The sequence below is a fragment of the Saccopteryx bilineata genome, chromosome 3, assembly GCF_036850765.1.
Source record: "Saccopteryx bilineata isolate mSacBil1 chromosome 3, mSacBil1_pri_phased_curated, whole genome shotgun sequence".
In the NCBI taxonomy this organism is placed as follows: domain Eukaryota; kingdom Metazoa; phylum Chordata; class Mammalia; order Chiroptera; family Emballonuridae; genus Saccopteryx; species Saccopteryx bilineata.
Window position 1 is genome coordinate 287,456,435 of NC_089492.1, and position 14,381 is coordinate 287,470,815.

The following is a 14,381-nucleotide window of genomic DNA, read 5'->3' on the forward strand; positions in this document are numbered from 1 at the left end:
TATTATTTTAATTATATAAAAATTGTAGAGAACTAATGCCAACTAACCTGTAATGACAGAAAACAGACCCGCAGTTACTGGGGGAAACTTGCAGAATGGTGGAAGTGTTTATTATCTTCATCATGGTGATAACATGGATGTTTACAGGTGTCAGAACATCAGATTGTCCATTTTAAAGGGGAAAAGAAATGATGAATAATAAACATTTTAAATTTCACGTTGGTAAACCTCACTGTCTCTTGGTGGTCATGCATGAGATGGGGAGTGGTGTGACCTTAAAAATCAGGAGGCCTGAAGTCTGGTCCACACGTTGTCACAGACATTATGCCCTGAAAGCAAGGCCCTGAGTTTCCTGGGACTTCTTCCCTCAGCAGCAGCACGGAAACCTCAATCATCAACCCCGGGGCCCTGGCACAGCCCTTGAGAGCAAAGTTCCTGACGACGCTTCACGCGGTGTCCTGTCAGCACTCATAGCAGGCGTTCAGTAAATGCCTGTTGATTGGGTTTCATTCATGCTCAGGTGCCCCGGGGCTCCAGGCTGTACAGCTGCAGCCTCTCCCTGCATGGCCTCATCCGTGTTGTTATTCTGAGGACTGGGGTTCAGACTGCGTCACTCCATACATCCCTGTCTCCTGTCTTCTCTGAGAATGAACAGTAGTTCTTTGTACTTTGCCTGGTTTGCACGGCTCCCTAATCTCTGTGCCTAAGCCCAGGTGCTGCACGGAGGTGACCCCGAGATAAGGAAGGGTACCCAGGTCAAGGTCCCCCGGAGAGAAGGGTGTGAGCCAAGGTCTCAGGGAGAGGCACTGGGGAGGGCCATCTGGTCACACCCCACTCTTTGGAATTCAGTTACACTTGGACTTGATACGCCAAGGCTGGTGGTCTGTGAGTGTGTGTGGAAAACCCTCTAAGGCAGTGTTTCCCAACCTTTTTTGTGCCATGCCCCACCTTAACCTTTCTAAAATTTTTATGTCCCCCCCCTATGTAACATACATAATTTTTAACATTAAAAAATTGATTTGTTCACTTAATAAACATAAATGATAGGTTCTAGGAAGAAATCACTATGAAATTGTTAACAAAACACAGTAAGTAAAATTTCAAAACATATAATGAAAAACAGAAATTTAAATTCCAAATAATTTTAATACAGATTTTTCTATATTAATTTATTATTTTAATTTAGTGTGATCCTTGTGCTTGATGCTTGCTGCACAGAGATTTTATATTAGGTTCCAATTTGGTTAGCTTTAGTCTCAAGTCTCCATGTTGTGTTATATCCAGCCGATTTCTTTTTTTTACCAGTAAATCATTTACAGCACTAAATCTACATTCAGCTAAAAATGAAGATGGAAACGGTAGCAATAGTTTTCTTGCACATTTGGTTGAATTTGGGTATTTGATTTCTGTTTCCTCACGAAGCCATGCCATCGCTCCTTTGATATTAAATAAAGCTTTAACTGACTCATCATTTTACAATTCTGCGAGTTCTTCTTGATACTGCATATTTGATATATCAGACAAATCCACTAACATTGGCTGCATCATCCATGTTGGGAAGTCAATTTGTTTTAAATCAGAAAATCTTTCTTTTAAATCAGCCGATAGAATATTCAAATGATTGACAATAACAAGTAAAGCGGTATCAGTTACTTCACATTTTTGGAGCCAATGAAACTGTTTAAAGTTTTTGTTGTTAATATGTTTCTGACATAACTCAATATTGGTAATGAAACCAAATATCTTTGCTTTTGCATCGACAAGAGTTTTATTTGTTCCTTGAAGTTGCTTATTTAATATTTTTAGTTTTTCAAAGATATCGGCTAAATAACTCACAAATGCTTTACCATCTATTGTTAACAGATACTTCATTTCAGGTTTGTCACTTAAAAAATCACTAAGAGTATCAAACAGTTCCATAAATCTTTTCAAACAGTTTCCTTTAGATAGCCATCTGACTTCAGTATGAAGTAAAAGTCTCACATGGTCTTCATTTTGTTCTTCACAAAATAGCTTGAAAAGACGCTCACATTTGGCACTAGCTTTAATAGCATTAACACACTTTATTACTGTATGTAATACTTCATTCAGAACAGGCGAGATGTTTTTAGCTACCAAGTTTTCCCTATGAATAACACAATGCACAAGAATCATTTCTGGATTCGCATCTTTCATCAATTTTAAGCAGCCATTTTTCTTGCCCATCATATTGGGAGCACCATCTGCAGCACAAGATGTTCTATTTTTCATTGGTATATCATTGACATCTAAATAGTTTTTTTTGTTTGTTTGTTTGTTTGTTTCATTTTTCTGAAGCTGGAAACAGGGAGAGACAGTCAGACAGACTCCCGCATGCGCCCGACCGGGATCCACCCGGCACGCCCACCAGGGGCGACGCTCTGCCCACCAGGGGGCGATGCTCTGCCCATCCTGGGCGTCGCCATGTTGCGACCAGAGCCACTCTAGCACCTGGGGCAGAGGCCACAGAGCCATCCCCAGCGCCCGGGCCATCTTTGCTCCAATGGAGCCTTGGCTGCGGGAGGGGAAGAGAGAGACAGAGAGGGAAAGCGCGGCAGAGGGGTGGAGAAGCAAATGGGCGCTTCTCCTGTGTGCCCTGGCTGGGAATCGAACCCGGGTCCTCCGCACACTAGGCCGACGCTCTACCGCTGAGCCAACCGGCCAGGGCTAAATAGTTTTTTAGCTTATTATATATATCTTTGGAGGTAGTGGTGCTTTCTAATCTTTTACAGAACAACATTTCTTCAGCAAAATGTCCTTTATCAATATATCTTACGTAAGTTATCAATACTGCCTCACTGTCTCTCAAAGTTGATTCATCCATTTGCAAGGAGAATTTTCTTGTTTTCAGCTTTTCAATAAGTTGTTTTTTAATATCCTCACTCATTTCATCTATTCTTCTGCTAACAGTATTGTCACTGAGTGGCATAGCTTTTACATCTTTGTTATCTTTTTCAAGAACCGTTTTAAGAAATGCTGATATTGATGGTTTTATTAAATTCTCTCCTATAGTGTGATTTTCTCCAGTTTTAGCGATGAATAAAGAAATTGATAACTAGCCTCAAGAACACGATTATTGGCTCTGGCCGGTTGGCTCAGCGGTAGAGCATCGGCCTGACGTGCAGGGGACCGGGGTTCGATTCCTGGCCAGGGCACATAGGGGAAGCACCCATTTGCTTCTCCACCCCCACCACCTCCTTCCTCTCTGTCTCTCTCTTCCCCTCCCACAGCCAAGACTCCATTGGAGCAAGGATGGCCCGGGCGCTGGGGATGGCTCCTTGACCACTGCCCCAGGCGCTAGAGTGGCTCTGGTTGCGACAGAGCGAAGCCCTGGAGGGGCAGAGCATCACCCCCTGGTGGGCAGAGCGTCGCCCCTGGTGGGCGTGCCGGGTGGATCCCGGTCGGGCGCATGCGGGAGTCTGTCTGACTGTCTCTCCCCATTTCCAGCTTCAGAAAAATACAAAAAAATAAAATAAAATAAATTAAAAAAAAGAACACGATTATTAGTTGAAGTATGAGCAGTAAATAGAGACTTTAATGTTGTTCTTTTTTCAAATTTTTTCTTTAAAGTTTTAAAGTAACTCAAATCTGAATTAATATGAGCACTATGTTTTGCCTTCAAATGTGCCTCAAGACGACCTCGTTTCATTGATTCGTTGGTCAAGCATTGCGGGCATAAAAGACAAAAAGGAATCCGCTCATCGTGAACAGCAGGTATGAACCCAAATTTTAAATATTCCTCCGAATATTGACGAGTTTTTTTCTTGCTTGCACCACCCACTCATTTTACTATGGGCTATAAGAAATAAAAATAAGATCAATTAAAAACTAATATTAAAATATGTGTTAAAATATATTCAATGTGACATAGTAAACGTATACTAAAAATTCATATTTATTTAAATGTATATAACACATTTACTACACTACCACCGCAAATCAAAAGGTATCTATATTTTTTCCACTTGACAAAATTTTCTGGAAAGTTATGCTTCTAAAATTAAAATTGTCATGCATGCACTATTATAGCCCCAATAATATTTATAAAATATTAGTGCTTTCTAGCCCCGATGCAAGAAGTACTTAATAAAGAGTTTAATATTGATAAAAATAAAATCAAATACTTACCAATTATATCTTTACAATATATATATGTATATTTATTAAATCAACGAGCTTTTACAACAGTTTTGACTGACACTTATTTCAAATTAACACCAACTGAATGATGTGAAACACTACAGAAGTTGCGATGGGCCAATTAGGTGAGAATAACTGCGTTGTTTAGCGAGTTTTTAAAACGTCCGGGGTTCCCCGCGGCAGATGGCATGCTCCGCGGTGAACCCAGGACGAAGTTTACTTGACGACGACAATCACCCAGTTGATATTTTGGTCTCGTCAAACGAAATTATACTTAATAATTATTTACCGCAATTATTTAAGAATTGCATTTTTTGTTAAATTTGGCACCGATATCTAGCATTGCATTTAAATGACCCGGGCGAAAGAGTTAAAGTCATGTCGAGTCCATTTTCAAATTGCCCCCCTTAACTATCGAATTGCCCCCCTGTGGGGCGTGGGCCCCATGTTGGGAAACACGCTCTAAGGCAAACAAACTTTTTTTTTTTTTGTATTTTTCTGAAGTGAGAAGCAGAGAGGCAGACAAACAGACTCCCACATGTGCCCAACCAGGATCCACCTGGCAAGCCCACCAAGGGACAATGTTCTACCCCTTTAGGGTGTTGCTCCGTTGTGGCTGGAGCCATTCTAGCACCTGAAGCAGAGGCCATGGAGCATCCTCAGTGCCCGGGCCAACTTTGCTCCAACGGAGCCTTGGCTGCGGGAGGAGAAGAGAGAGACAGAGAGGAAGGAGAGGAGGAGGAGTGGAGAAGCAGATGGGCACCTCTCCTGTGTGCCCTGGCTGGGAATCGAACCCGGGACATCCACATGCCAGGCTGACGCTCTACCATTGAGCCAGCTGACCAGGGCTAAAACAAATGAACCTTTAAAGAACTGTAGCTGCCACGGACCAGTGCAGTTCCTAATAATGGTGCGGAATTAAGGAAACACTTATTAAGAAAAAATGGGACTGGGAGGACTCTTCAAATGCTGATGACAATATCCGAGTGCCTCATAGCCCCAGTTTGCTTTATTATATAGCCATATGCAAATCAAGAAAGTCCTTGATACAAAGTTACACATCCAAGGCTAAAACAAACTCTCCCAAGGCATAAACAGAAATCCCTCCACCATGCATAAGTGAAATCAACCAACATCTGAACAAACAAAGAGTTAGGAAGGGCATGTAAATTGCTTCCAGCAACTTAAGGAAGCAAGTGAAGTGGGTGCAAGTACTCAGCATCATAGCCAATATGGAGGTGGTGGAGGTAGAACTTAGCCTTTTGCTAAGCCTCGAATCTACAATTGCTTTTTGCCATTTACGGTCCACAACATGTAGCAATTCAGTTTTCATGCGAGGAAGAAAATGTCTGCCATTGAAAACCAGTTACTGTATTTCCCCATGTATTTCTCCTTTTTCAAAAAATGTGGGGTCTAAAATCAGGGTACGTCTTATACAGTGGTTGTGGTATTTCAAATACCATAGATGGAACTGAGGATGAGGCAATATATGAAGACAGTGATTTGTCATCAGACACAGATGAGGACAAGCTAATGGATGGGTGTTTTGACAGTGATGAGGAGTTGTATGAATTTTATGATGAATAAAACTTGAGTTCAATAACTCTATGTAATACATTTATTTTCAAATTTTGGGCCCCAAAATTAAGGTGCGTCTTATACATGGGAGCATCTTATACATGGGGAAATTCGGTATTTGTTAAAGCACACCAATAGGACCTCTCCTTCTAGATACTTGAATAACAATCTGCCACATGTTGTGCACTTGAATGAAGAAGACATTCAGTATGTTGTAATTATGCCATAATCCAGGCTATTTTATAATTCAGACTGTGTTCTCAGCCACACGAAGAGTGGCTGGACTGTTCTGGAAGCCCAGGCTTGGCCTCCTTGCCTGGTCCCATAGTCACAGAACTTTGGCAGTGGAGGAAACTTCAGGATGGGTCCCATCACCTCCATGATTCTGCAGATGAGGACCCTGGGCCATGAGGTGTGGGGTGGAGCCGGCCTTGTGCTAGTGGGGTCCCGATAGCCTGGAGCTTCCCTGAGGTTGATTCAGCTCCCGGTCTTCAGGAAGGGCTGAGGGAGGGGGCCGCGGGGCAAGTTGATTACACAGCTAACAAGGTGTAGGCTCTGATGAGCAGCCCCTGAGTGGGGCCACGTGTCCACTGTAAAACCCACTCAGTGCGGTGGTAGGTGGGCCTCCACCTGGCATCAACCCTTCCTAGCTTGGCTGCCAGGACCTGTTTTTCAGATATTTCCCGTTCCTCTTCAATAATCATGGAATTCAGTTGGAAGGGACCTGAGTTGGCTCTCAGTCCCTGTCCCCAGTAGGAATCGCTTGTCTAACAGTCCTACAGTTTTCAGGCCCCTGCATAGATGCCTCCATGGACAGGCAGCTCCTCACCTCCAAAGCCGGCCCGTTCTGGCACAGACTCCGGAACCAGACTGCCTGTCTTAGGATCCTGGCTCTGCGCTTCAGTAAGTTACTTCTCTGTCTCATTTCCCCGTCCGAAAAATAGGAATGGTAGTACTCGTGTCTACCGCATAGGATGGTCGAGGGGATGACCGTGTCCACACGTATGCGGCAGACACCTTTCCGTGTGCTCTGGCTGACTCAGTGTCCCTGTCTGCCCTCCTTCCCTTCCCCTGAAGGGATTCCTGAGCTCGAGCCAAGCCAGGAGGGCCGGGAGTGGCGACCCCGCCCCCTCCCCGGCCCCGCCCACCCCCACCCCCACCCCCACCCCCACCCCCACCCCCACCCCCACCCCCACCACGGCCCTGTGGCTGCTGAGGTTGGCGTGTCAGCACGCAGTTCTCTCGCCCCTCCCTCACATGGCCGGGTCTGAGTGTGTTCTCCGCGCTTCCTCGTACCTTTGGGAGTTAAAGCTACAGGTGCCTGTTGTCGCTGGCCCTGTAACACACCCTGTGCTGGCTGCTTTCTCTCCCGGCCTCGCTGCTGCACGCCTGGACCCGTGCTTCCTTCCATTCCCCAGTGAACCCCTTGTCCTGGAATCCTGGACTCGGGCCCTTCTCTGGGAAACCAAACTAAGCCACCCTGCGAAGCGCTTCGCACGTGGCTGGCTGGCCGGGTGGGCTGTGTATTCAGTCAGTGATTATTGTCGTGGGCAACTTCGCACAATACAGGGGCCTTCCTACTTTGATCTCAAACCTTCCTCCTTGGGATAAGGCCCTTTGGTCCTCATCTCTGCCTTCGCCCTGTCCCGACATCCTGCCCTAGACAGCTCCCGCGCCTTCCTCCGGGTGGGGTCAGATGTTACACGGCCCCCTTGGCATTCAGTTAGTTATAGTGTTTTGTGGTGGTTGTTTTGGTTTGTTTTTAATGTCCACAGAGATACTGCCATCTCAGCCATCTTCTGTCCCCAGAGTCTGACCCTGGGCCATGCCCTTGTTGCAGGAGGGGAGCCCCGCTGATGGGAGCTCAGCATGGAGAAGACATTTGAGCTGAAACTCTTCTCCTGGGCGCTGTCGGTCTGCGCGTGCTGGGTGCTAGGAGCTGGGTGCTGGGAGCTGGGCCGGCCCTGTGCCCGGTTTCACCAGCTTTGGTCACTGAGAGGAACAGGTCAGGGACAGCAGTGGACGGGGCAGGGCTCCTGGCTTTGCTTCCCTGGGAGGGGACAGAATGTGACCAACTCCAAGGGTCCCAGGCTCTGTTTCTGGTTTCCTGCTCCTCATTCTCAGGCTGGGAGAGTCTCCCAGATCCTCAGCTCTTAGACGCATCCCAGTGACGATTCTTTAAAAAAAAAACACAAAAAAACAACTTAGAAATTTGCCATATTTCCTCTCTTTCTCCCCCCCTTCTTTGCTAAAATATTTTGAAGTAAATTACGGATATCACGACAGTTTCCCCCTAACTAGCTCACTGTGGATTTTTTCAAAGTCGTGTTTTTGTATACCTTTATTTCACATACAAGAATTTTACATAAGTCCTAAATAACATCTACCATTCCTGCTGTGTTCAAAGAGCTACCGTCGCCCGAGATATTTTTTGCGTTTGCTCCTCTCAGGCACCAGGAGGCGCTATTGAGTTCATGTTCTTTTAGCACGCAGGTGATGTGACTTGGAGCCCTGAATCCGGGGACAGGCCAGCTGGTGCTTGTGAACGGTGGAGTCCCATGCTCTTCCCCACCCCACCCCCGCACCCCCACCCCCACCCCCGGTCTGAGACCTGCGGTTTCCTTGCCCTCTCCCCTCCCCCCTCCTCTCCCTTTGGCTGAAGGTATTCCCTCCAGGGTCCTGCTCTAGGCAGGGGGCCTCCAGTCTCTGCAGATGTTTACTAGGCACTTGCTTGTGCCATTTAATTCACACTAAGCTTCAAATGACCGGTAATGACCTAATCTATGACCTTTCCCTGTAGTGTTTTCAGAAGCTTGGTGAGCAAAAAGGTTTTTAAACCGCTGCTGGTAAACTTCTAACAGGAGCCTGTGCGTCCCCCTCCAACGGGGAATGGAGTAGAAAGATTCCTGGCCTGAGAAACAGGAGACCTGGGTGCCAGATCTTGCCTTGTTATTCCATACCTGCGGCACTTGGAGCTACTCACGTAACTCCCTGCACATGTGTTCCTCATTTTTTACTGTTGTGTCGTAGGTGGGGAGTCCGCGTGAGGGTGAGGGGAGCTCACCAGGTGCAAAGTGGGTAACAGTGAGCAGCACATACAACACCCCCCACCTCATTCTTGCACATGGGGAGGGAGGCAGTGCCTCAGGCCCCCTCGGTGGATGCCAGGTCCTTTAGTTCTGGACAAGGGCTAACAGCCCCTTCTGGTATTTCTGATCTGGGGCCTCGTGCTGGCTGTTTGTCCACCTCGTCTGTCCCTAAGAGAGATATGTATGAACAAGCTTTTCTCACGACCCTGCTGAAAGAGGGTCCCAGGCTAATGCACCCCCCTGTAGCAGTCTGGGGGGCTGTCTTTCTCAGTTTCTACCCTCAGGAGCCCATTATACTGTTAGGAGTAAGGGCAGGGGGGCTCGTGAGCAAGCCACTGGGCACTTGGAAGATGCTGGGTCCCAACACCTGACAGTGCAGCCCAAGGGTCCTCCTTGGCTTCTGGGCAGCAGCCTGGAAAATGCACCTGAAAACGCCTCTTACTGCCTTGTCCCCGAGGCCAGTCCCAGGGACCAAGGGGCTGGGGCACAGGACTTGGAGTTGAGCCCCGCTCTGCCCCCTCAGGGGCTGTGTGTTGAGCACACTCTCTGGGCCCTGGTTCCTCAGCTGTAACTGGGCACTGAGAATACCAGGCCCTCCAGCTCCCTGGTTGCCTCTGAGGCTCAAATTGAAAGACCAGTTGTGCCTTCTTTGGAGATTGTGTGTCTGTGAAGAGCAGAAATGCAACCAAATCTGCTCGATCGAGGCCAGCAGGAAATTACCCTGGGAGCCAAGGGCAGGAGGACTGCCCGGGTCAGCGGTCACCAGCAGTCATGGCCCATCTCCCACAGCCACACTGGCCCCCCATCTGAGGCCTGGAGGGTTCTCTGCCTCTCTCATTTCCCTCTAGCACCTGCCGCCTCCTCTCAAATAGCAGCTTTCCCTGGAAGAACTTGGTATCTGCTCCCCAATGTACACTTGTGTAAGGTTCAGGGTTGCCAGGGCCAGTCCTGGTCCCCTCTGAGTGCAGTTATCAGCTGGGCTCAAGAGGCGGGCATGCATGGGCAGCTTGTCCATTCAACTGGAGGGGGGCTGGTGATGAGAAGGAAGGGTTAGGCATATATCACCCACGTGTGAAGGTGCTTTCTTTTTTTTTTTTTTTTTTTTTTGTATTTTTCTGAAGTGGAAACGGGGAGGCAAGTCAGACAGACTCCCGCATGTGCCCAACCGGGATCCACCCGGCATGCCCACCAGGGGGCGATGCTCTGCCCATCCAGGGCATCGCTCTGCCGCAATCAGAGCCATTCTAGCGCCTGAGGCAGAGGCCACAGAGCCATCCTCAGCACCCGGGCCAACTTTGCTCCAATGGAGCTTTGGCTGTGGGAGGGGAAAAGAGAGACAAGAGAGGAAGGAGAGGGGGAGGGGTGGAGAAGCAGATGGGCGCTTCTCCTGTGTGTCCTGGCCGAGAAACGAACCTGGGACTCCCGCACACCAGGCTGATGCTCTACCACTGAGCTAACCGGCCAGGGCTGAAGGTGCTTTCAATTTCAAAGAGCAGGGCTTGGACCCAAGACCATTACCCAACAGAATCCATATCTTACACACACACTGTGCTGTTTGTCCCTGATATGCCTGTAAGTTATCACTAGACCTTTATATGTAGTTCCTCATCAATGCCTCCATTTACCAATATGGAAAGCGGGAGGAGGATGCAAGAGGGGAATGGATAATATTTATAGATGTCTAAGGTCCCCTGAGCACAGGCCCGGCCATCCTCGCAGTGGCCACTGGAGGGCAGCACCTTCTCTACAAACACAGCCAGTAAGCTCAGCTCTCTGACCAGTCCTCTGCAAAGTTTCTCTGCTTTGGTGAGGTTTCCACAAAGTGGCACCAACACAGAAGGCCCTTTGGAACATTTCTGGCACTGGTGAGAGGAACACCCACCGAGCAGCAGATGGGCTGTTTCTAAGAGATGTTTTGTTTCTCGCGCTTTTTCTCAAGCACCGTGCAGTCAAAGGGTTGGGGCACAGAAATTCCAGGGCCTACTGAGGGCCCACCCCGCTGCTGGCCTGAGAGACAGAGGCTCTTGGGGGGACCCTGGCCAGGTGGCTCTCTCCTCGCCGGTTCCGTGAATTGGCTTTTGTGGCTGTTGAAAGGGCAGAGAGATTCCTTCTGCTCTGAGGATGTGCCCTCTGACCTTGGTGGCTCCTGGGAGAAACCTGGAAAACAACACCTCAGAAATTGTGAGAAAATTGTTCACAAGAACAATCTGAGGGAAATAATATTAGCCCCAAAATAATATCACCTAGCGTCTTCCCCCCTCCCTTGAATGTTTTTATTGGTTTAAGTTTGTTTGTAAATTCATCCAAATTCCTACTTGACTCTGTATGGCTTGTCATGGTAGAAAGCTGAAATCACAAGTTAACGGTAAACAATAACACAAAAAGTAATAACTGTACTTCTCCATAAGAAAAAAATATAAAAATGTCCATTGGTGATTGGAAATTTTCATTTTTCAGCCTTTCGCTAAAATCAAAATTACTTCATTTTTTTTATTTTGTATTTAGATCTCTGTTTCCTTAGGCTGAACATCTTTCCACCAAGGACATAAGGACGATTATTTATGTATATATAGTGATATAGTATAGTAATTACACACACATACAAACACACATACACACACACACACACAGTTTAGGAGTTCCTTGTGGCTCTCCTTGTCCTGAGGGTAAACCCCACCAGGTATGATAAATAAATATACTGTGTTTCAAATAACTGCCTGACCTGTGGTGGCGCAGTGGATAAAGTGTTGACCTGGAAATGCTGAGGCCGCCGGTTCAAAACCATGGGCTTGCCTGGTCAAGGCACATATGGGAGTTGATGCTTCCAGCTCCTCCCCCCTTCTCTCTCTGTCTCTCCCTCTCCTCTCTAAAGATGAATTAAAAAAAAATAAAAAATAAAAAATAAATAACTTGGAGAAATTCTTCTGCTTCTGTGCTACTGACTCAATGTACAGTTGTTCTTTGATTGTTTTACTGTGTTTTTATATTTTAAGTTAAAAGTCTTAGAGGCTTTAAATAATCTTTTACATTTAATTTGGTTTTATCATTATGGAAAATCCAATACTCCCAGGTCTAAACTACCAACCAGGATGAAGCCAAAAAAGGTCCGTCTCCTGACCTGTCCCCCAGCCAGTCCTTCCCCTGCCTCTTCTGGTTCCTTACTCCTTTGTTTTCAAGCACATGCAGGCATGTGCAATCCTGTTGGTTTACCTGTTTATGGCATCTGTCCCCAGAGGAACAGAAGCTCCTTGGCTGTATTGTTCACTGCTTCACCTCCTGTTCGTCATAGACGCTCGTTCATTGTTGAAAGAATTGGTCTTATTATGTCATTACCATGCAATAGCTGTCCATCACCCACACGGGAGACAATCCAAACCTCTTTAGTGGCACCGAAGGTACCAGGTGCCTGACCTCCCACCCTGCTACACCTCCCTCTCCCTGCTGGCTTCCCCCCACACACACACACCCAATCACTCTCACTTTGCCTTAGTGCTCCCCGGCCTGCAGCCCGCGGCCCTCCCACGCTTGGCTCACTGGGTGAAGTCCTTTGCAGCCTTCTAAACGTAGGCTGAGCACCAGCCAATCTGTGGAGGCTTTACACAGTTGTGCCCCCCATCGTAGGGCACCCCAGTGCTTAGTCCCACATCTGGCACATAGAAGGTGCTTTACAAAGCTTGTTGAATAAATGAACAGGAAGACTTTTTCACTTAAAAGAACTTGGCTACAAAAGACTTGGGTTCAAATCCTGGCTTGATTGTCTACTACCTGGGAGGTCACCTGGTCCCTGTGTAAACTGGGGAGGGTGCAGCCTCGCTGAGGATGTGGTGAGTGACAGCAGACACAGGAATTCAGGGGAAGGGGGGGCGCAAGCAGAGGGGGTGGAGGCTAAAAAGTGGGGAAGGGACCTCAATGAGGATGCCCATACCTGACCGATGACTGTAGGAGATGACCCTGCACCAATATAAACAGCAGTTAACTGCAGACCAAGGGCTACTTGGAGACAAGAGATCTTGGAGTATATTAGCCATGAGGAGACACTGGCCTGGGTTACTTAGATGCATGTATGCAGGATTCTTGGAGGAGGAATGCCTCCAAGAACCAGATGTCCTTTATGATTGATAAGCTCTGGGACTCTGACTCTTCTTGTGTCCTTGTTCACGAAAGAAACAGTAGACGTGCAGAGTTGGGGATGAAACGGATGGGGGGAAAGGCTTGTGTAACTTTCTAGTTTTATCTGCTGAGCTATGGCTTTTGGAACTCAATAAATATGCAGTGGCGCAGTTTCTCGAGGCTGAATCCACCTGAGTTTCAGCCCTCTGCCCAGTTATTTGAATCTGTGTCTTTTGCCTCAAGAGTCCAAACCATAAAGAAATTCATAATAGATAACAACAATGGCCACTCCACTGGGCACATCTCAACCTTGTCTTATTTCATCAAACTGCAGTTCTAAACGGCAGTGCTAGCCAAATAAGTTTGTAAAAATAAGATTTTTGTTTGCTTGCTTAGAGTTTGCATTGGGGGCTGGGCAGCGCCAGGTATATGTGGGCTGTGAAATTGCAAATTATCTTCCTGCTTGGGAAGGGCCTTTGTTTTGCTAATGTTTGCTAGAGGAGAGGTTTTTGCCCTAGAAAGTTTTGAAAAGAGGGAGAAGGAGAGGCAGAGAGAGAAGCCATGTTGGCAAGGAAAGAGAAGGAAGCCATGTTTGTGGCGAGGAGCAGCAGGAGGGGAGAGAAGGCAGAATGCTGAGGAAGGCGCCATGAAGGCAGGGAAAGAGAAGGTGTGCAGATGGGGAGCCAGAGGTGAGGGCCTTTGTAAGCTCCGCTGAGACTGGTGAGGCCTTTGATTCCAGGAGGAACTGGAGAAGATTCTCCTGGTTGTGGAAACAGAATGTGTCCGTGGCTTTGGGAGCCCTGAGTGAGAGGGAAATGTTTCCCCTGCCTGTTTGCTCATCGGTCGGTGCGAGACTTTAATAAAGGGATGGCCCACCATTTTTTGGCTGCACTGTTTCTTTACCGTCTGCCCGAATCCAGTGAGAACCTGCCTGTGCATGGCCACGACGGCTGCAACGACTGGCCATACAGGCAGCTTACTTTATTATCCCACATGACAAGTAAGTGGTAGAACTACCCCTGGAACCTGGGTCTAGTGACGACAAGGCCAGACACCATTCCACTCACCAAGGACAAACCCTCTATGCTCCCTCCGCCTCTCCCTGGAGCCACACCTCCCTGCTTTTCCTTAGTACTCACAGGTGCTCCAAACCTCCCCAGCGCACATTCCCAAGTAAGAATCTCTTCTCCCTGTCCTTAATCATGGTCCCAGAAACCCCTCCCAGCCTGGTCTCTACCCCCTCACCCGGGTCCCAGGGGTAGGGCACGGAAGGGGCATGTGAAGTGTGTTAACCCTTTGAGCAGCACGAACGTTCATGTACGTCCTTATGCCTCCTGACCGTCCAGAGTACGACTGTACATATGTAAGGCAACATTTAAAAAAGGCAAATGTATGTTCCTCTTGTTTCCATAGATTGGTTATCAAAGAAACATGATTTTAAGTTAA